Source organism: Saccopteryx bilineata, chromosome 4, assembly GCF_036850765.1.
Source record: "Saccopteryx bilineata isolate mSacBil1 chromosome 4, mSacBil1_pri_phased_curated, whole genome shotgun sequence".
In the NCBI taxonomy this organism is placed as follows: Eukaryota; Metazoa; Chordata; class Mammalia; order Chiroptera; family Emballonuridae; genus Saccopteryx; species Saccopteryx bilineata.
This window is the reverse complement of record NC_089493.1, coordinates 33,179,133-33,203,252: the sequence shown is the minus strand read 5'-3', so window position 1 is coordinate 33,203,252 and position 24,120 is coordinate 33,179,133. Positions and strand designations below refer to the sequence as shown.

Genomic DNA, 24,120 nt, shown 5'->3' with positions numbered 1-24,120 from the left:
GCCTTGCTTGGCATGGTTCTTAGTTTGACAAGTTGTATATGCGGTATATCCCAAAGGGTTAAGGTATTTTTTTTATTGTAAATTCTATGTTAATTCATATTTAATTTCACTATAATGGGATCGTTGCATACAGTGATATTTATTCATGAAGTGTTTGGGAAAATAGAAAATACGTTTGAATTACAATGATTTTCACTTATTTACTAATTTCCCTTTGTTAATAATGCACTGAAGGACATTCCAATTGGAGAACAAATTTTGATACATCTTTTCTAGTAAGGTTTTGAACATTTTGCATAGAGGTATAGACTCTTTCTCCTAACAGAGCCCTGAATCTGGTTTCTAAGGCCTCTCTGATATGAAGAGGCTGCTGCAGTTTATAAAAGACTAACTTTTGGCACTGGGGGTGGAGGTGTCAGGAAGGTGGGGGTGAAGGGAGAGGGATTAGGTATGCAAACATTACCTAGTGTGTGTTATGTGCCAGGTGACAGCTATATGTTATCAGTTTATAAACTGCCATTTGTGAATCTCAGAAAATGGCCTGATTGATTGAGAATTTGAGCAAAACTAGATAATCTTCTCTTTTTTTCAGTCTACTCCTATAAAAGAATATTATTAAAAGGTGATTTAATAGGAATGCTTTTTTTTTCAGCTTCAGATTTAAACTGGGTTTTTTATTTTTTGAAGCTATCAATAAAGAGATGATTAAGCCTGACCTGTGGTGGCGCAGTGGATAAAGCGTCGACCTGGAAATGCTGAGGTCGCCGGTTCGAAACCCTGGGCTTGCCTGGTCAAGGCACATATGGGAGTTGATGCTTCCAGCTCCTCCCCACTTCTCTCTCTCTGTCTCTTCTTCTCTTCTCTAAAATAAATTAAAAAAAAAAAAAGAGATGATTAACATGTAAAAAAAATTTATTTTGACACAAAGAGAGAGAGACAGAGAGAGCGACAGACAGATAGGAAAGGAGAGAGATGAGAAGCATCAGTTTTTCATTGCGACAACTTAGGTGTTCATTGACTGCTTTCTCATATGTGCCTTGACTGGGGGGGAGGGCTACAGCAGAGCAAGTGACCCCTTGCTCAAGCCAGCAGCCTTGGGCTCAAGACAGCGACCTTTGGGCTCAAGCCAGCAACCATGGGGTCATGTCTATGATCCCATGCTCAAGCCAGCGAGCAACCTCACGCTCAAGCTAATGAGCCTGCGCTCAAGCCAGATGAGCCTGCGCTCAAGCCGGCAACCTCGAGGTTTCGAACCTGGGTCCTCCATGTCCCCGTCGATGCTCTATCCACTGCACCACCACCTGGTCAGGCTGATTAACATTTTAAAGCATGTTAGATGAAAGGGCTGGTGTTATAAAAAATGGCAGTACTACATAGAAATAATAGAATAAAAGGCATGGAATTATGTGGGTAGTTTAAGAGTTTTAGAACTAAAAATAATCTTAGAAATCACTTGGAAATATCTGACATATGAGAATACTGCTGTCCTCAAGGTTACTAGCCTTACCCAATAGAGCTAGTTAGTGTAGAAAACGTAGGTTGCGTAACAACCAGTTCACTATATTCTCTACTATATTTTAATTCTGTTTTCTGCCTTGTTTTAGAACCAGCAATCCACATGAGTGCCACATCCTGAATAAAAAGAATAATAACATAAAACTATTATGTGCAAAACATAATTTAAACTGATTAAAATGTTGTTTGGTTTATTTTTATTTGATTTGTTAAAAAGCCTTAGGAAGCCGGGTGTTGGGTTGCTCATGGCCTGTAAAGTTATTTTCAGTGTTGGAGAGAAATAATTGGAGAAGACTCTCCCTCTTGTATAAACATTGAAAACTATTGGTGTGAATGCTCAGGTAGCTATGATCTCTGTTGGGATGGTCCTCGAAGACGTTGCTCAGGCTGCAACTGACTGTGCTCGAGGCCATAGGGAGAGAAAGAGCCTTTGCCCGGATGCATCCCATGAAAGAAGTAATAGGCGACATCAGAGAAACCTTGCTCGTGGCAGACTGTTATCCCTCTACCCTTCCCTTCGCCCTTTTCCCTCTCTCTGTCCCTCCCAACCTGCTGTGACTAAATGCAATGAACAGGAACCATGGTATGAAACGGAAGGAAAATGTCTTAAATAGATGAAGTTATAATGACTTGGTAAGTGCTATAAAAATACTTTGTAACTGAGTTGGAAGTTGCATCACCCACGCCTGTGACACTATGGACTGGGCCCAAATGGTATAATTCTCAAGTGGAATAATACTGAAGTCATTTTTTCATCTGCCCAGTAAATATTTTAGGTTTCAAACCTATGAAATGGCCAGCTGTAATTGTTCAATTCCAATGAACCACAGGTGCATTTAATTTTATTTCTTTGCTTTTTGCTGTCTTCTTTAGGTTGTCTGAACCAACTAACTAAAGATTGTGTTCTTATACGAATTTCTAAAGTTGGCTTTACAGTCAGTTGATATATTTGAATGCATATATATTATACAGCACTACTCTTAAATATGCAAACTCCTTAATAGAACATAAGTCCATTGCACTGAGAGAAAACAATAATTTTCATCCACTTATGTTGTCATAATGATAGAGGTGGAATATCTTAATGACAGCACATTAGGATCAGAAAAAATGGATTTACTTTTGCCCCAACTGTTGATTTTTCATTTGAGCTGGCTTGAATTACTTCCTTTTTCTTTAATTTCAGTATTTTCTAAAGCTGAATAATAATCCTTTCATTTGCCACACAGAGGTGCTGGAAGAATGAAAGATAAATTTTCCCAAAGCACTTAGAGCTGCTTCAAAGAAAGGCTTATTTCAACAAAAGTTGATTCCATGTTCTATGTTGTTTTTTCTTTGGTTCAGAAACCACAGTAAGTGTTAGAAGGGGCTCAGAAGGTTTAGTTATTTTTCATAACTTCATTTGTAGTTAAGGAGGAGAGTGGAATTGCCTACATTTTACCAACAAGGAAACTAGAGCCCCAAAAGATCTGTTTGAGGCTTAAAATGAATCACCCTTTATGAGAATTGGGGGAAATTAGTGGGAGTATAGATGCAGTAATATTGGCCATGAGTTGATAATTATTGAAGCTGTAAATGGGTATATGGGGAAACATTACACTATCCTGTATATATTGTCTGTGTTTGAAATTTTGCATAATATAAAGTTTAATATTGATTTGAAAAATAGCCCCTATTTTTTATTTAAAAACTCCTTCTAAAAAGCTGCTGGAGTCCCATTATCTCTGAGGCATGGAGCAGTTTTTATTACTTAGGGTTCAACAACAAAAAAAAAATTGAAAAACGTTATATGTATGGACCTGAACACAGACATTTTTGTTTGTCATATTCAGTTTTTACATTTCCAGAGCTTTCTAAACCGCTTGCTACTTTTAGCAGTTTTAACTTACCATGCTATATAAGAGATTACTTTTTGTTTTAAACTCCTGTTCCAGATGCTTGTCACCTTCTCTTTGTCATTGTCGATTTTAGATTTTCATTTTCCCATTTCTGGAAATTGTTGGGAATTATGAGCAGTCACTTATTAACCCGATTACTTCATGCTTAATGAACTTGTCAGTGGGTGGCCATGTGAATTATTTCAGCTTTTAGAGACATAGATCAACCACGCTACCCTATACCCAGAACAGAAAGCTGCCGACCTCCCCATTGTAGGATCTTGTAATCGAATGACATTTAGAACATGTGAGAGCACTCCTATTAAACAACCAAAAAATTATACTCAACCTGGGTTATTTTCACTAGTAAACTCGAATGGTTAAAACTTTTCATTTCATAAGCTCTTAGATAACACAAATGTTGAACTTAAAATATAATATAGTCTGTATTCATTTGTTTTCAGGCATCAAAGGAAATCACATTTGGAATGTAATCATAAGAACTCCAGAGTTAAGAAAGATCTTAATAATCATCTGGGATAGCTTGGTTTATATATGGAAAAAAACTAAAGATTAGAAAGGCCAAGTAATTTGCTCAGTGGTATACCTTAGTACTGGCAGAGCTGGAACCTGAACTTGAGTTCCTGAGCTTTCTATTCCGAGTTCCTCACTAGGTTGTCTTTCAGGTGAGGACCTTGAGGTTGTTTGTGAACACTAGCTATGTCTCTGCTTCTGACAGCTCAGAAATTTTACTCTATTTGCAATGTCCTATTGCTACTTGCTGGGCCATATTGGAGTCTGAGGCAAAATGAAAAATCAGTGATACTGATCCTGTCATTATTTGCAATTCTGATATTTTCTTCATCGTGGATTTTTGGTATTTTTGAATTTAAAAAATATTACATTAAAATATTATTTGTCTTGATTAATGAGTTTTTGGCAACCTCTAAAAGTTTGCATCTGTGGCAGGTGCCTCACTTGATTCTTCCTAGCCCCAGCCCTGCTATTTTGATTTAATCCACTAACTATATAAAATAAATCAAGCCATGGAGCCTTTCTACTCAAAGCAAACCTTTACTGTTGGCCACCTAAAAATGACAGTAACAAAGAAAACAAAATAAACCAGAATTGGCATGTGCTATTCATTGACTTGACTGTAGGGAACTTAAAATATTTATACAGTATGTTTGGCTCCAGGAATTTAAGCTCTGTTAGAATGTCTACCAGTTTATTGAAAAAAACTGAAAGCTAAGTCATGGGCCCTGTTCTGTTATTATTTGCTGTATTGTCTTTTGAACTCTTACATAATTGTGTTTGTTTTGATTTCTATAAATTGGAAATCAAGGGAAGGAAGCTCTTTATAGGCCTATTGTGTTCATTATTTTATGTGGTCCTCTTACCCACTGTTTGAGGTCGGTAATTTATAGGATGGGACTCTTTTGGTTTCAAGTGACAAACCCAGCTCACACAGACTTAAGTTAAAATGGAATTCCTTAGCTGATGTAACTGGAAGCTCTGAGGGGTAGATCTAACGTCAGGTATGACATACTCATCATTTCGTCAGGTCTTGGTCTCTCTGCCTCTCCTGAATGTGTTTTCCATTGGGTTTGCTTTTCCCACACAGAAGCTCCAGGGTCATACTCTGTTAGCTTAGCAACTTCAGTAGAAAGGGAATGAATCTACTGATTGCTCCAGCAAAAGCCTGTGAGTTGAGTACAGTTGGTCCAGCATGAGTCACATCCCATCCCTGACCCATTCGTTTATTAAGGCATGGGATATGCAATTATTTCATTGGCTCAGTCTGGTTCACATCCTCAACTCTGGAGCAGGGGCTAGAATGAGAGAGGAAGAACTTAGAAAAGGAGAAAAGGACTTCTTAACCCCTTCCTCCCAAAAGGGATGCTAGATAACAAAGACCAATGTCTAATAGCATGTTATTATTCCCATTTCACTAATGAGGAAGTCAAGACTTAATTAAGTTAATATTTACAAGGTTCCACAGCTAATGAGTGGTAGAGTCCTAATTTGGATTCAATTCTGCCTAACTCTTACCCAGTCCTTCTTTTCTCCACACCTTGTTGTGTCTCTTAGAATACCATGTTCCTTCTCCTAAATGAAACTATTATATGATGGTCCGCCACTCCTTTATAGCAAGTTTTCAACTGGGGGTGATCTTGCTTCCAGAGGAAAATTGGTAATGTCTTAAGACATTTTCAGTGGTCAGAACAGTGCGGGAGGTTGGAGGGGTGTGACTGGGTAGAAACCAGGGATGTTGTTAAACATCTTACAGTGCACAAGATAGCCCCTCACAGCAAAGCATTACCCAGCGTAAAAAGTCAGTAGAGCAAAGGTTGAGAAATCTTGCTTTATAGGTCTCATTTCCAGGCTGTTCTTATTAGCATACATGTCCAAAGAAAGATGTGATACAAAGCCAGACTGAAAGAATTCGAGTATTGAGGTATAATTAAGTACCCTCTCAATTCAGGGAAGCTTTGTTTTATTTTCATAGCAGCCAATTTTAGAATGTTGAATTGAATGCCTTTGTTTAATTGGTAAATTGAAATAGCACGTATGTTCCTTTTTAAAATTTCATTGTTTTATGCAGGCTTTAGCTTGCTTCCTGGTTGTAGTTTTTCATTCCAAAGTCATAAATTATTCTCAAAATATAAATCTAGGGATATTATAAATCAAATACTAAATACTTTCAAAACAAATATGTTTATCTTGGAAGCCTTTTAAACATTTCAAATAGAAGATTCTATACCAGGGGAAATAGTTGTTTTTAAACCTCTCAGCCAATGCATTTTTAAAAATTCTGATAATAGATTTAACATATTAGAAAATACAGAAACATTTTCTTGCTCTAAGCGAGGGCTTTGTGAACAGATGATGAATGCAGAAGAGTACATTTAATGTACTATAGTGGTTAGGCTGTGGGTTGACGAGTGAGATCAACCTTCTTGTTTAATGACATGAAATAGTCTTCTTGTTTAATAGACATGAATAGTCACAAGGAAGTGCCTGCCTCCTTGAGCCTGACAGTGGTGTCTAAGCTGTGTGAGTCTGAGTAACCCTCGGAAAGTTGTGCTCCTGCTGTCAAACCGCAGAGAGGATGCCAGTATAGTAATTGAATGATTAGAGGGACACTACAGATGGCGCGCATGTATGAAATCTTTCACAATTCAGCAAATCACATTTATTACTGGAGTTGGGAGATTTGGGACTTAGCATTTTCTAATTTTGCCAACCCACACAAATAATTTTTCAGTCTTATTTTCCAGAGCCTCATTGACTCTGCACGCCTGGAATTACAGATCCATTTTTCAATCTGGTTCTTTTCAGCCTCATTGGACCCAACCCTGATCATCAACATTTTCTGTGATTTCAACCAGATAATTCTGACTTGTCTTGATATCTCACATGGAACACCCTCCTCCCATCTCTCTCAATCACTTGAGGTTCCTCAGAGTCATGCCTGTGATCCCCACTGGCTTGACTTCTCTCCCTCACCTGGCCATACTACCTAATCCAGGAAATACTCATTGGTTCTTTGATTTCTTCTGTTTTTCTTTGGCTTTTCCTCTCTCCCCTGTGTTATGTTTCCTCTTCGCCTTTGGTTTTCCAAGCCTTATTTACTGGCTGCATATCCTTAGACTTCCCTATTTCTTAGTTCATTTCCTCATCTACTAACGCGTCTGCTGTCTGCCCACCTAGCACGTTATGGTAAGGTATCGTGTGCAGGCAAGCCATCTCATCATTGTTAGTAGATCCCTTGCAGTTTCCTTGGAAATGAGGCAGCTACTGATCTGCAAACCACCCAAGGGCTTAGTCACTAGAATGCAAGTTCCTTTGCACAGTTAGGAGGGGCAATGATATTTGTCTACTAAAAGATATTGGAAAAATACCTTGCTAAGTGGTACTGGGTTAAATGTTATAATTTACAGATTGATATCTTTCTATTTTCCTTGTGAAATGATCTTGGAGATTTGGAATTCCTTATCTCTCTATTTATAAGCATTTTCCTGGTGCTGTCAGAAGTTTACTTCTCTCTTTGTGCTGTAGGTTGGCATTCCCAGTTTTATAGAGCAGAGAGATGAGAGGCCGCTTTACTAATAAACAAGTCATCTGACTTGTTTAGAATTTCACAGCAAGCTAATTGCAGAGCCCTTGAGTTTCCTGTCTCATAGCTGCTGTGACATAAATAAAACATGATTTATTCTGCATTGCTTATTTATATGAGTGCCTTAGAGCATTTGCTTTCCTTTAATAAAATCATGAACACTATTACCTGGTAAATAAATTGTTAGGCCAGAAAAGACATGAACTAAGTATAATGTACCTGAATTTGGTTCCTGCCTTTTCAACTGGCTTGTAATAGGGATGTTGGTTCCTACGCTCTCCTCTTTTGTTTGTTTCTTTTTCTTTCTTTTAGTAAATCTTTTTTGCTTGATCTTTGGTGGGGTTTTTTTGTTGTTGTTCTGTTTTGTCTTTATTTATTTATTTGTTGGTCTCCTTTTGAATTGAGAAAACTATACTCATTTTATTCTACCTTGGTGATGTTCCTTAAAGTCCTTTGAGGGTGGAAAACAGAGCAAAACGCTGTTATTGATTAACTTAAAATGACCCTGTTTGTTTGCAGAGCTCCCAGCGCTTGCTGGGGCCGGCGATCCTGTTGGTGAGTTTTGTGGAGTGTGGTGGGAAGTAGCTATGTCTTGGTAATTTCTTTTGGATTTCTAGAACCGTTTTTCTGTTGAGTCGAACTGGGAAAACAGTTTGTGGAACTGCTTTTGGTACTGCCATGAGTGTGTTTGGGAAGAAGGAGAACATTCCAACGGTATGTTTGGGGGATATTAACTGTTCGGGAAAAATAACCCTCACCAAAGTTAATGGCTCCCACTAGCATTTTCAGTAACATGTACCAGATGTGGATAGTTAATTATTCTCAGATCTGATAAGTACCTGCCAGCCAAGGCTAATTTTATTTTCAGTAAACAGTGGCCAAAGGTCCTAGCTGTTCATTTGATAGGATAGGGCCTGTTTGCACTTATCTATTAATAAAAGCACAACACTCCTTTAGTTTTCCTTTCCCAGGGCCAGATAAAACATTTCAGACACTCAACGTATTTGTCTTAGTAAATCAGACAAAGTAAACAAATCTGGTAGATTAACTTGGTAAACAGAGAGTGGTTAAGTGTTACCTTTCGAATTTAGCTCAATGCCATATAAATAGCATTAATCGTGTGGTATTTTCAATAACCTTTATGGAGCAAGACAGAGTTTTTTCTTTTTTCCTTCTTTCAACCACTAGGGATATAGTGTGTTTCTTAAGTACTTTCAGATGTCCTTCTGTAGGGGGATTTGAAAATCACTTTAAAATGAAATTTATTTTTTTGTCCCATTAGTTAACACATAGGAACTTTGCACCAGTTGGTGTATAAACCTGGAAACCTGTGTGGTTCATCTCAGAAGGAGAATAAGGCTGCACAGTGGCCTGCAGGCTTTGGCAGACAGAGATAATGACCATTGAGAGGTTATTGATTTGGATGTGGAGCAGTGAGAAAGGGGTTAGCGTTCATGGTGGAGAGAGGGGGTAGGTAGGCGGAAATTCAGACTTTATTCATCCAGATTTTTTTTTTCTCTTGGGAAGAGTCCTGTTAAGGTCAGAAGTGCTATTTATTTTGTGATGTAGATGTTTTTCTTGTGAGAAGTGTCATGAAACAGACCACTTATTTCACACTGGACAACAAAGCACTATTATAGCAAAATAACTCTGGTCACACCAAGCCTGGACTAGATCTGTCCTTGTGTCATGGCAGTATAGGGCATCAGGTCTTATGCCAGCTCTCTGGGTCATCTCCCTCAGTCAACTTTCTTTTATAGTAATGATCATAAACAACTCTCTTACGTATCATCTTTTGCATTGGCTTTATACTTGAGATGGCTAGTACTTTATAAAGTTCTTTTTTAGTTCTGCATACTCTGTAACAATCCACCTCATTTGGTAATAATGGTACATAAAAGAAATAGCTGAAAGGCTATAGAGAAAATTCCCTTACCTACACCTTCACCCACCCCTCTCATAATCTCTGCATTAATATCTTATTCTGTAAGAGGGTGGCCTGACACTGTGCCCTGAATATAGGGCCGGGTACCCAGCTGTAACATCCTACAGGGGACTGATGATAATGACAGTGCAGAGGGGAGAGCAAACACCGGGGGTTTGGATACCTGTGTTCTGTTTCCCGCTTCACTTTAATGACCTACTGGGAATTCACGGGCACGTTGTTTCTCCTCTTTATGTTTTAGGTTCTCCAGCTCCGACATGAAGATAAAAGGCCTAGTCCATTTGCCTACCTGAAGGCATGTTGTTAAAACTAATGAGAGAAAATACAAAGTTCTTATAGCCTGGAGGAAGAAAGGTGCTATAACCAATGGGGAGTGAATATTATTTATGCAGTTTAGAAGAGTAAGCCTTTGGAGTCAACTTTTTTTTTTTTTTTTGGTATTATTTTCACCAATCTTGTATTTAGCAATCATTCGGTGTATTTAATGGTTTTTCTCTTTTAATTAGACCCAGAGTACAATAAAAGCCACAGCATGACTTTCAGAAGCAGTTATTTTGCGATCTGTACTAACTGCTCAATTAAATAATATATTTATAGCTATAAATCAAGTTGTATCTTCAAAGTGTTTTGATTTTAAATGACCTGAGAACACTTATCTGTGGAGAGTGTTGGAAAAATGTTGCTTAGTTCATAGTTCCAGGTAGTCCCAATCTGTTAATGATTCTCAAGTCTATATATCTATATATATATATATATTTTTAATGTATTCATTTTCAGAGGGTGGGGGGGGAGAGAGAGAAACATCGATTTGTTGTTCCACTTATTTATGCATCCATTGGTGAATTGTTGTATGTGCCTTGACCAGGGTTCCAACCTACAACCTTGGTGTATTGGGGCAATGCTCTAACCAACTGAGATACCCAGACAGGGTATCAATCCGTATTTCTACTCTGGATCTTTCTTCTGAGTTCTAGATGCATAAGCTCAAGGAAGTAGGCAACTTCTTTACCTGGATGGCCTATAATAATTTCTAGCTCAACATGTACAAAAGTTAAGTTAATATAGGCCCTGACTGAGTAGCTCAGTTACAGTGTCGTCCCCAACATGTGTTGCCCGATCAGGGCCACTTGCAAGAGTCCATCAATGAGGGCATCAATGAATGGTACAACAAATCAATGTTTCTTTCTGTCTCTTTCCCTCCCTCTCTCTCTAAAAATCAATAAATTAAAAAAATTTTAATTCAATATACTATTCCTGAACTTTCTCTGTCTGTGGATAGAATCACTGTCTCTCAAGCCAGAAACTCTCACCCCTTACCCTCAAAATCTGTCAATTCAACTATTTGTTATTTTATGCTACTTTTCTCCATCCCCACATTACTACCTTTATTAGACTCTTGTACTTCTGCTATTGGACGGCTGCAGTTGTCTTCCTGCCACCAGACTTATCCAATCCCAGTCTGCTTTCATACCATTTCCATATTAACCTTGCCAAAATGCAAATCATAAAGTGTTACTCTCTTACTTAGGCCCTGGCCAGTTGGCTCAGTGGTAGAATGTTGGCCCAGCATGTAGATGTCCCAGGTTTGATTCTGGCCAGGGCACACAGGAGCAGCGGTCATCTGCTTCTCCATCCTTCCCCCTCCCCTTTTTCTCTGTCTTTCTCTTCCCTTCCTGCAGACAAGGCTTCATTGGAGCAAAGTTGGCCCAGGCACTGAGGATGCCTCCATGGCCTCTACCTCAGGTGCCAGAATGGCTCCAGTTGCAATGGAACAATGGCTCAGATGGGCAGAGCATCGCCCCCTGGTGGGCATGCTGGGTAGATCCCAGTTGGCCACATGTGGTAGTCTGTCTCTCTGCCTCCTGCCTTCACTTCAGAAAAGTACAAAAAAAAAAAAGTCAGTAGTAACCTCTTATGTCCTACAGAACAAGATTTAAACCCTTATATTAATTATTAAGGTTTTACAATTTTTATCTTGTTTCTAACTAAAATCCTGTTGTGACCTATGTTCCAAAGAAACATTGAGCCTGACCTGTGGTGGCGCAGTGGATAAAGCGTCGACCTGGAATGCTGAGGTCACTGGTTCGAAACCCTGGGCTTGCCTGGTCAGGGCACATATGGGAGTTGATGCTTCCAGCTCCTCCCCACTTCTCTCTCTCTCTGTCTCTCTCCTCTCTCTCCCTCTCTGTCTCTCTCTCTCTCCCTCTCTCTCTCCTCTCTAAAAATGAATAAATTAAAAAAAATATATTTCATTTATGGCCTGACCTGTGGTGGCGCAGTGGATAAAGCATCAACCTGGAAATGCTGAGGTTGCCAGTTCAAAACCCTGGGTTTGCCTGGTCAAGACACATATGGGAGTTGATGCTTCCTGCTCCTCCCCCTTCTCTCTCTCTCTCTCTCTTCCCTCTCTATAATGAATAAATAAAATCTTAAAAATAAATTCATTATTTAAAAAAAAAAAAGAAACATTGAAAATCTGTGGTTCTTAAACATCCTTGTTGTGGTACATGCTGCGCATTCTCCATCTATTACTTCTTTGATTGGCAAATACCTATTTATTTTTTAAAACTCATTTCCAGCATAAAATCTCTTGTGACTCAAATGGAATTAGCTACTCCCTCTTTGTTTCGTGTCATATCCTGTGCACACTTCTTACATTGTTCCTCTGAAACCAATGACACTTATTTTGTATATGTCCTTCTCTTCATACTTGATGACTGGAGGGATTATATCATATTCAACTTTGTATTTTTATGTCCAGCTAAGTGGTTGGCACAGAGGAAGGACGTCGTTTGTTGAGGGATGGGTGGGTGGGTGAATGAATGAAGTCAAGTCATATGACCATACCTTCTTGCTCAGGTTCCACTGCCTTTTCAGTGTTGCATGGAAATGGCCTTAAAAAGTTCCCAGGTTAGGGCACATTCTTCTTTGAGCATGCCCACACCTCCCTTTCCTCAGGAGTGTATCTTGCTTCTCTATCCTAAACTCTAAGGGTGCCCATGAGGTGTACATCCAAGGCAGCAATGTGCAGTGTCATCTTGTCCCAGGCTCCCTCCCCCCACCCCGCCCCGATCTTGTCTCCAGGGTCCCTTCCTTTGCCTTACTTTCCTAAGCTTTAATAAATTTACTCTTACTTAAAAATAAATGTACTCAGATTAAGACTTGGTAGGTAGGCTAGGTCTTTACTTTATTGTCATGATTGAAGAGTCAGCAAGAATGCTTCCATAACCCCTGTACTGCCCCAAAGGTTTCATACACATTCTTGAATTGTGTTACATTACGGAGGTTCATTTGTTAGGGTTCTGATATTCTGCTGGCATTCCCTGCCCTCTTTAGACTTTATGATTACAAAGGCCTTCCATAAGCATTATCTAATTTTAAAGACAACCTTATGAAATAGATTTTATCATATATACTTTAGAGATGAAGACATATACCTTTAAAACGAGTCACTGATCTGCCAGAGCTCATCCTGATGTCATGGTGGAGCTAGGGCTTGGGCCTGGGTCCACGGACTCTATAGAGTTCTTTCTTCGCCCTTTGCCTTAGAAGGAGACACAAGTTTATTAGCTGTTAAATTCCTTAGTGTATATTAGTCACACAGATCACTTCTCTGTGCCAGCTCACCAAGAGAAGAATTCTGAAGAAATAAGAATTTTGATTTCAGCCCTGACCAGGTGACTCAGTGGATAGAGTATCATTCCTGCATGCCAGGGTCATGGGTTTGATGTCAGGGCACATACAAGAAACAGTCAATGAGTGCACAACTAAATGGAACAACTAAGTGGAATAATGGGTTAATGATTCTCTCTCTCTCTCTCTCTCCCTTTTCCTTGCACCCTTTCCTTCCTTTCTTTCTTAAATCAATGAAAAAAAGAAGAAGATTTTTGTTTTCTACATTGAAAAGAAGCAGTACAGAGAGAGGAAATGGAGGATAATTTGGGAGACTGAGGCAAGCATAGGGAAGTTAGACTGCTTTAGTGAGAGGTGACAGTGGGCCTAGGATTGACACTATCTTAATATAAATATACCAAATTTATATTTCTTAACTCACCACTTCTTTGCTAAACTACACTTTAACTTAACCATAATAAAAGGTGTATTGAAATTCCATTCATCATTATATTGATAGATCTGACCTAAGTATGAGATGCTAAATATTGAAAATTATATCCTTAATATTCTGAGAAATGTTCTTTAGAGATATTTAATTATTTCATTGGGAAACACAATTTCTTTTTATGACACAGGTAACACTGATTGGGTTTTGATTTGTTTTTGTCTTTCATGTTGGAGGCTTTCTTTGAAAAGTTTGGTGCTTTTGACAATCCGTTCATGTTGATGTGCTTGCACACACACATTGGTGGCTCTAAGTATATGGGAATTTTTTTTTTTTTTGGTATTTTTCCGAAGTTAGAAGTGGGGAGGCATGTGCTGGACTGGAATCCAACCAGCATGCCCACCAGGGGGCGATGCTTTGCCCATCTGGGGTGTTGCTCTATTATGACCAGAGCCATTCTAGTTCCTGAGGTGGAGGCCATGGAGCTGTCCTTAATGCTCAGGCCAACTTCGCTCCAATGGAGCCTTGGCTACGGGAGGGGAAGAGAGAGACAAAGAGGAAGGAGAGGGGGAGGGGTGGAGAAGCAGACTGGTGGTTCTCCTGTGTGCCCTGGCCGGGAGTTGAACCCGGGACTTCCACATGCTGGGCCAACGCTCTACCGCTGAGCCAACCTGCCAGGGCTGGTATATGGGAATTTTTATTGATTGGTATCTTCATGAGGTTTTTGGCAGAAATCCCACCATTTTGTTGATGGATCTCCAACTGTGCACATCTGTATGTCTGTTTTCTATAGCTCATCTCTTCGTCCAGGGAGGAATCTTCTCATTTTCTTTTTGAGGGTTAAACAGTTGGTTGCCAGAGTTTAGGGAAAGAAGGAAAGAAGATAGCGGGAGGGGGGGGGGTGTCATCTCTCCCAGGCTGTAGACTTTTACTTAATCTTTCATTTCAGTTCAGTTCAGTTCAATTTAGTACCTTCTCTAGCCCCATCCTCTGTCTTTGAGTCCAGAACCCTTTGAATTCATTTCTCCAGGAATAAATCTCAGAAATATGTGTAGGATGTCACATCTAAACTAAAAGTGTGGACTAGGACTTGAACACAAGGAGGCAAGGAAACCTTCTACATAAGGAATAATATAAGCAAAGACATGATGTTGGAGGGAAAGAAAACAGAGTGAATGGAAGTAGCCAGTAGTTTACTTTAGCTCGAGTGATGTGATGAGCTGTGTTAGAGGAAAAATAAAGGTAGGAACAGAGCCTGAAACTTCTAAGACTAAGAAGCCTCAACTTTCTTTTGGAGGAGTTAAAGGGCCAGCTTCTGCTTACTCACTTATTTCTTTATTGTGACAATTTTCAAGTGCCTGGTAGATCAAGTAGGTTTAAAATGAATTAGATTGGGCTGCGGTTCCTGTGACTTTGACACAAATCACTGTTTTTCAGTTGAGTTCTCAACATGGGAAAGACTCCATAGGTATGAGGTTGGACTCATGGAGCCTAAGAAGGTTGATATGCCTGGGAGGCTTGATGTTCTTTTTTTTTTTTTTTTTTGTGATCTGCACCTCTCTGGCAGTGCAACTGGTTTGTTAGAATGTGAGAGCTTGGGAGTGTCTCTCATTACTTTGTCACTAGAGGTTATTAGTTATAGCACAAGTATCTTCCCTTGGGGGTAGGCTGCATGGTCATGGGACCAGAGATACTCAGATGAAAGGACATTATCACTTTGTAAACAAAATCTTATTAACTATAATATAAATAGACTTCTAGGATTTTATGCCAGTTCATTAGGACCAAAATACAAGACAAAACTTTTGTATATTCCCTAGTACAGTGTACAGTTTTGCAGAGACCTTTTATGCTTTTTAAAAAAATTCATTTTAGAGAAGAGAGAGAGAGAGAGAGAGAGAGAAGGGGGGAGGAGCAGGAAGCATCAACTCCCATATGTTCCCTGACCAGGCAAGCCCAGGGTTCCGAACCGGTGACCTCAGCGTTCTAGGTGACGCCTGATCCACTGCACCACCACAGGTCAGGCCCTTTTATGCTTTTGATGGTGGTGATCTTTTTCGAAGCAGTTTTTACCCACATATGTATACCATGGTAAGACAATTTTCTTCCTTAGCGGTCTAGGAAGAACATTATTTTTATAGACGTCAGATACAAATTCTGACCTTCAGACTATTTGCTGGAACCTTAAAAATACAGCATGATTACACAAGCACTCTGGAATTTAGATTAACCAGCATTCAATTTGAAAATCTAATCACATCATCTAAATATCATTAAGTTATAATAGGCTGATTGATAGGGACCAAAGAAAGCTGTTTTTGCCTGGTGCTGCATGCCTTTCACTCAGCCAGCCTTTTCAAACTAAGATGTTGATAAAGGCATCTATAAATCTTAATAGTCGGAGACAGTTTAAAAGCATAGTTCACGGGGTAAGGTCACACCCACTTAAGTGACCTATTTGGTATACTTTTCAAAAATAGGTTAATTAACTTAATAGAAATAATAGGACTCTCGTATTGATGTGCAATTACTACTAAAACAAGTTTTTTCTTTTCCAAGTGAACATGATGTTCATGAAATTGATGGCATAATAGCCATGACAAGAACTAGGCTTAGCAGGCAGGTCATGTTCACTGGGTATATTTCAGACTTGTCCTTTGAAAACCCTCTTTTATTCCGGTCCTAGGACATGGACATACCTCCACCAAAGCATTTCACTCCTGGCACTCTCCGATTTCAGTTTTCAGGAGGGATTATTCTAGCTGTTGTTTTCCTCATCACTGGAACAGCGGTTTATAGGAAGCTCAGTGAATTTCCGTCTCTGTTCTTTTTCATCTGAGTCTGTTTTCTTCATTCTTCTAACAGATGACTCCTCTGGTATCCTGAGAAGCCTGGTTTCAGAGGAGGCTGCCGTGCAGGAGGGCAGAGGAGTGCCCAGGCCAGAGTCACATTTGGGACAAGTTACTGTTGTCCTAAAGTACCCCAGATTAATTCGTTTGTTTGTTTTCCCCCTTGGCTGTACGTTGGCTCCCTTTATCTGTTTAGTGCCTGATTCAAATTTTTTACTCTCAAATCGTTTTATCCTACTTCTCTAACCTGTTGATGATTATAACCTTTTCATTCTATAGTCACTTAACTTGAGACAGTGTGATTTTTCTATTTATCTGTTTCTTAAAATATGCCTTATGAATGTCTTTTGTGTGTGTGTGGCAGAGATAGAGAGATAGAGGGACAGATAGGGACAGACAGACAGGAAGGGAGAGAGATGAGAAGCATCAGTTCTTTGTTGTGGCACCTTAGTTGTTCATTGATTAGTTTCTCATATGTGCCTTGACCAGGGGGCTACAGCAGAGATCTTGCTCAAGCCAGATCCCACGCCTAAGCCAGTGACCCCACGCTCAAGCCGGAACCCCATGCTCAAGCCAGTGACCTCACTCTCAAGCTGGTGAGCCTGTGCTCAAGCTGGATGAGCCCGCGTTCAAGCCGGCAACCTCGGAGCTTTGGACCTGGGTCCTCTGCATCCCAGTCTGACACTCTATCCACTGCACCACCACCTGGTCAGGTGCCTCATTAATGTCTTATATTTTACATTGACTACGTGGGTTTTTATTCTATTATCCTTCAGCACTTTTAAGTATATTTTAAGTAGCATATTACATTTTAAAAAGTTAATCCCCTCCCTCAATGTGACATCTGGGATCACAAACAAGTCTCTCTGTGGGTATTGCTGAGTCCCCATGGCCTGTGGCCCAAGTGGTCTAAGAGGCAGTTAGTGATGCGCAGTCACACGAGGAAAGATTCTTGCAAATTAGTTGTGCTGGACACATTTTGAAGTGGGCGGGGGTGTATTTTGAACCGGAGGACCTAGGTGGACTCCTAGTTCGCTTTACAGCAATGCCCCTTCCCCGCTGGTACTGCCCTGCCCTCCTCCGCCCTGCCAGCCCAGCCCCGTGGGAATGGAAACAAGTCTGGTTTGAACGGGTGCGTGCATATACACTGAATTTGGAAGATACTGCTATTCTGTGGATCTAGCTGTGGTAGAAAGGACCTTTTAACCAAATCTCTCTCTCAGGTTCTTCATTAGAAGAATATTTTTCTTACAGAGAGTTGTAATGGTTGTGAAGCTCAGTTTCCTGACTTCTTGGTTAGAGCACAGACAAATGAGAGAACTCAGTTTTTTTTTTAAATAATTTTATTTTTTTAATGGGGTGACATCAATAAATCAGGATACATATATTCAAAGATAACAAGTCCAGGTTATCTTGTCCTTCAATTATGTTGCATACCCATCAAGAGAACTCAGTTTTATGTTGAGTGACAATGAGGCTCACTCTCCAGTGCAGGATGAAGCCCATCCCATTTGAATAAACTGTGTTGCTCTGTCTCTCAGGACAGCATGAGGGGTTTTCCCTTGCGATCATTAGCTCTGCAGTTTAGCAGCATCTCTTTCTTGAAAGCAAAGACTCATTTACTATTTCTTTCATATCCTCTAATTTGTGTAGTACAGGGTTCAATTCTGAGCAAGCGTTCATTAAAAACATTGTAGCTAATTAACTATGAAACTTCTTGTTTGGGCTTTAGGAGAGAATGAGAGATTGGGTCAGGTAAGTACTGGCATACAGGAAAATTAAAATCAAGACGAGTTGTAGGGTTTTTTTTTGGTTACTATGTTTTTTTTATAATAAAAGTATTTTATGGGTACCTTGTGGAAAATTTGGGAGCACAGTGCTGTTTTAGAAGTCACCCATATGCTCCTAGGTGTGTGCCTAAGATAATTGAAAATAAATTGCACACAAATGTTCACAGCATCATTATATTTATAAATATAAAAAGTGGAAACAGCTTAAATATCTATTAATGGATGAATGAATAAACAAAATGCGGCATGTCCATACAATGGAGTATTATTTGACAATAAAAAGAAGGGAAGTCCGGATACATGTTACAACATGGACAGACCTTGAAAACATTATGCTGAGAAAAGCCTGTCACTAAAGACCATACATTATATGATTCCTTTTTATGAAATATGCAGAAGAGGGAAATCGATAGAGACAGGAATTAGATTAGTGGTTGCTTTAGGGATGAGGGCGCGCTTGCAGGGCACAGCGAAAGGGTACAGGATTTCTTTTTGAAGTGATAAAAATATTCTAAAATTGATTGTGGTAAAGGTTACACAGCTTGGTGAATATACAGTGGTACCTTGAGATACGAACAGACCAACATACGATTTTTTTTTTTTTAAGATACAGCTGCGACTTGGTTCGGTTTTTTTTTCGAGATCCGAGCAAAATTCTGAGATACGAGTCGTGATTCGGAAAGCTGCCGCTAGTTGGCGCGTTGGTGCACAGGTCCAGTATTGGCAGTTTGATATACGAGTTGACTGATTCACGAGCTCCATTACAGAATGAATTACAGTTGTATCTCAAGGTACCACTGTATTTAAAAACCAGTTTTTTGAATGACTGAATTGTTGAGTATCTGAATTATATCTCCTTAAAGCTGTTATAAAAAAATTAATTACCTTGCCTGACCAGGTGGTGGCACAGTGGATAGGGCATCAACCTGGGACGCTGAGGACCCAGCTTTGAAACCCCAAAGTTGCTGGCTTGAGCGCAGGGTTGCTGGTTCAGCTGGAGCCCCCATTCAAGGCACATTTGAGAAAGCAGTTGATGAACAACTAAAGTGCTGCAACTACGAGTTGATACTTCTCATCTCTCTCTCCCTTCCTGTCTGTCCCTCTCTCTCTCAAAAAAAAAAAAATATATATATATATTTATTTATTTATCTCAAACCACACCCTGAAATGTCTGCTGTTAATCACTTTTTTATATTTTCTTCTAGTCTTGTTTTATATAAATTTAAATTTTCACATTTAGCTCATAATTCATGTAGTTTTTAGCCAGTATTTTCACTTACTTTATCATAAACATTTTATTATCCTATTTAAAAACCTCTTTGTAAACAGACTTCTAATGTCAGTATAATAGTCTGTCTCATGATTGTAACAACTATTCTGCTAGGTGTTGGACATTTAGGTTGTGCCTGTTTTTCATTATTGTGAATAGCAAGCTGCATTTTGGAAAGGCTGTGAAACCTTTTATTCTCATTTCTAAATATAAAAGTTTATGTGAAAGAAAAAAATTGTGCAGAGAGTAATGCATCCATTTGAGTTTTAGACCAAAGAGTCCAAGAGAAAAGCTCTGGGTGGCTCAAAGTGAATTTTTATCTGGAGTCAGTAACCGGGCAAGCCCCACTTACGCAGGGAGACTTCAGGTCATCGTGCAGGTTAGCTCCTCCACCACACCCCAGCCCCTAGCCCCAGTCTCTTGCTTTTTTGTGTGCACAGGTGGGCCGGTTCTTCACCTGATAGAGTTCATGCATTTACGTAAGAGATTCTCTTTTTCTTAGGGAGGTTCTGCCTTCTTTGAACCTTCATTATTTTTTCTTTTTTCTTTTATTTCTTTTTTTTTGTTTGTTTTTTTCTGAAGCTGAAAACGGGGAGAGACAGTCAGACAGACTCCCGCATGCGCCCAACTGGGATCCACCCGGCACGCCCACCAGGGGCAACTCTCTGCCCACCAGGGGGGAGTGCTCTGCCCCTCCGGGGGTCGCTCTGCCACAACCAGAGCCACTCTAGCGCCTGGGGCAGAGGCCAAGGAGCCATCCCCAGCGCCGGGCCATCTTTGCTCCAATGGAGCCTCACTGCGGGAGGGGAAGAGAGAGACAGAGAGAAAGGAGGGGGGGTGGGGGGAGGGAGAAGCAAATGGGCGCTTCTCCTATGTGCCCTGGCTGGGAATCGAACCCGGGTCCCCCGCATGCCAGGCCGACGTTCTACTGCTGAGCCAACCGGCTAGGGCCTCATTATTTTTTCTATGTGTAACTCTCAAGCTTGACAGAAGGAGAAAGGAATATACAACATTGCTGCAGTAGGATATTCTATGGAGAAGAGGATTAAAGACTACAGGGTTGCCCTGGCTAGTTGGTTCAGTGGTAGAGCACTGGCCTGGCATGTGGTAGGTCCAGGTTTGATTCCCAGCCAGGGCATACAGGAGAAGCACCCATCTGCTTCTCCACCCTTCCCCCTCTCCTTTGTCTCTACCTCTCTCTTCCCCTCCCACAGCCAAGGCTCCATTGGAGCAAAGTTGGCCCAGGCACTGAGGATGGCTCCATGGCCTCTGCCTCAGGTGCTAGAATGGCTCCAGTACAATGGAGCAATGTCCCAAATGGCCAGAACATCGCCCCCTAGTGGGCATGCCAGGTGGATCCCGGTCGGGCGCATGCGGAGTCTGTCTCTCTACTTCCTTGCTTTTTACTTCAGGGAAAAAAAAAAAGAGAGAGAGAGTACAGGGTCTTTTACTGAAAGTTTTTATTTGACTATTTTCTAAATAAAAAATTAAATTTAGAGTTTTAGATGGTGATTACCTTTCATCTTATTCGTTATATTTCATATTGTTTTGGCTGATGAAAATATTTAAGACTTTAACTCATGTGTATGATAGCCTCGCTTAAATTTGTATATCTGCCACCAGTTTTAATGTACGTACTTTCTACTACATTCTGTTTGGTCATCAGGTGAATGGTACTTCCCCCATGTCACTTCGTACCTTCCCTTCTCCCTTATGTTGTCCAGCTTTCATGTACATAGAAGGGGTAAGGAAATGCTTTTTCCGTTGTTTAGAGAAGGATGTGGATCCTGTATGTTTTTCAGTCGTTACATTCTTCACCTATTACACGCGTATTTGTCCTGTCCTTACTAACTTGACCTCTGATCACATTGCAAAGTACAAACATATTACTTAAGGAAAAGAGAGCCAGGCACTAATGGGCTTGTCCCTTCATTAGCCGGAGCCTGATTCATAATCTCTGTTTTCTAACTTGAGGGAGTAAGAAGCTTAGTTTCTTACTAGAATGAGAGACTTGTCTAAGTCATATAAGCAATAAGCTTGATGGAGAACTCTGGCCATACTCTTCCACAAGGATTCATAAGCCTATAGGGGCTTATTCATACAATAGGTAAGAAAATTGAATATCTGTGTATCCAGGTTGAACTGATATGTCCCAAATTTCAAGTGAAGGACATCCCTTATAAGAAGAACTTAAGAGAATTAAAATGATGTGACCCAAACCATGGTTTCTTTCCCATTCGATTATTCCCTTTTAACCACTGATAGCTCTTTGTGCTTGGTTGGGTCTGTTTCCAGCTAGTCAAGCCTATGTTATGAAACAGAAATAAGACACTGAGTCCTGTGAATGATTAACCTGCACTGGCCTCCCTCCACAGCAGCTTGCCCTTCCCGTGTGGTAGTCTGTTTACTCATTTCTGAGCCAACTCTCCAAGGTCTCTCATTATTGAGTGTAGAGACACCGGGATCACAGGGAGTTGGGCCTTTGTTTTATTCTGAAGATGATGTGACTGATTATATACCTCTAGGCATTTGCATTTTTCAAAGTCATTTTAAAGTTTATTGCTTGTGAAAACCCAGTTAGTGAAATATCATTAAAAAAAAAATTACAAATGAGGAAGTTGAACTCAGGGAAGTTTTGACTTGCCAAAAGTTCCACAACAAGTCAATGGCAGAATTCAAATAGGTGCACACCCTTATATACTTAGCTCAGTGTCTAACTCATTGAGGCATTTTTTTTTTTTCTTATTTAGAAAGCCAAGTAGGGCTGGCTTGAGTCATTTGTGGTTAATAATAAGTTTTTGTGTTTGATCTGTTGCCACTGAAGCCTAGGTATGACTTAAAGATAGAATTATAGTCTCTGCATTCTTTGCAAAGAGCTGATTGCCATTTGGGCACACTGTGGGAGAAACCAAGACTTTCTTCTCCAAGACCGCCCTCAGTAGGTGCAGTGAGACCTAACTAAAGGATAACCTATGGACTGCAGATTTTCCTTTTGTGAACAGGAAGTCCTAATCTCAGTGGTGACAAGAACAGAGTGATTGATTATGCACTGATTTAAATTCCAGGGTCTAGGCACCTTTTGTGGGACAAGAGTCATGTGGAATATGAGTAATTTTGTGTAAGTTCTCTAGAACTGGGTCCAGTTCTAGAACAGGCTGTCTCAGTTCCTCAGCAGAGGGAACTTAGAGAAGAAATGATGTTTTGCATGGTCATAATGAAAAATAGTAACAGCAGATGGGGCAGTATCCATGTTTCTTGGCTTCTTTCCTTGGGCTGTAATCACTACACAGCATAGAAAAATATTTACTCAAGGAAGAATGCATAGGAGTGAAAGAGTGAAGTCTTAAGATGGGTATAAAATATACAAAATACTCCTACATAGGTCATTATATTGACATTTGTGGCCACATATTGGTCCATGAAGGGGAAAGTTCTAGCCACCGAAACCTCAAAAACTAGAAACTTACTCTGCAGGCTGTCTTTGTAATTACGGCACTGACTGGCCCAAGTCTTCCTTAGGTTGTTTCATCACAATGTTTCCAGATTAGCATGGACTGCATAATGTGATTAGCAGCTGCCTATTATTCCTACTTCTCCCTTTACCTTCCTAATGACCTTTACATATTTTTCTGTCTGTCCTTACTCTGCACATACTAGTTGTTACTTGGCATGTTTAGACATCAGTGGAGGTGCTACTAAGTTCTACTTTCTGGTAGAGTTTAGAGTCCAGGATAGTCAAGGAATGAAGAACAGAGGGAAAGAGAAAAATAGCATTTTGACTAGACAAGGATATAATGTTGATGGGCACTTCAATGACCACGGGCTAAGATAAGAGCAACTTAGATTTAGTGTTTTGATTCTTGATAAAAAAATATTTTAAAATAAAGCATCTAGGCATCCTGGCTGGGTAGCTTAGTTGGTTAGAGCATCATCCTGATACACCAAGGTTGTGGCTTTGACTCCCAGTTAGGGCACATAAAAGAATCAACCAATGAATGCATAAATAAGTGGAATAACAAATGGATCTCTCTCTCTCTCTCTCTCTCTCTCTCTCTCTCCATTCCTCTCTCTAAAATCAATAAATAAAATCTTTAAAAATATTTTTTATTGATTTTAGAGAGAGTAGAGAGAAGTGTGGGGGTGGGGGGAATGAGAAGCATCAACTCTTAGTAGTCGCTTCTCTTATGTGCCTTGACCACGCAAGTTCAGGGTTTCGAACCGGCGACCTCAACATTCCAGGTGGACTCTTTATCTACTGTGCTACCACAGTCAGGCAAAAATCAATAAAATTTTTTTAAAAAGTGTAGGAGCATAGGACAGAATACAATGGAAATATAGAAAAATGGTGGTGTAGCCAAGAGCATGTGGTGAGACTCCTCTCAGTGGGGACAAGACCATGGGCACTGGGGTGGATCAGCGTTAGTGACTAAAATGCTCATCTCCCTGATACACACATAATTAACTTCCTCATCCCCTTTAAGCCTTTGCTTAAATGTCACCTTCTCAGTGGGGCCTACACATTTATTCTCACCAACATATATAAACATTCGTTAATTGAAACCTCGTGTTGATTAATCCTGCATTACACAAGAAAATGTAATGCTATAGATGGGGAATTTAGTGGTATAATCCACATCTTAGTTTTTTTTTTTTTAAGTTTAATGCTCTTTGCAAATAATGGTATTTAGTGTAAA

The 24,120-nt window shown here is 39.9% G+C and overlaps 1 protein-coding gene and 1 long non-coding RNA gene across 5 annotated transcripts in view; both read left to right on the top strand.

Moving 5' to 3' along the window:
• Positions 1-24,120, top strand: part of RAD51B (RAD51 paralog B) — a 586,701-nt gene that overhangs the window by 272,660 nt on the left and 289,921 nt on the right. The gene's annotated exons all lie outside the window — the stretch shown is intronic.
• LOC136335239 (uncharacterized) overlaps positions 8,074-24,120 on the top strand; it is a 106,587-nt gene continuing 90,540 nt past the window's right edge. Inside the window, exon 1 of the long non-coding RNA XR_010731289.1 lies at positions 8,074-8,226. This is a non-coding gene — a long non-coding RNA (uncharacterized lncRNA). The remainder of the gene's footprint in view (positions 8,227-24,120) is intronic.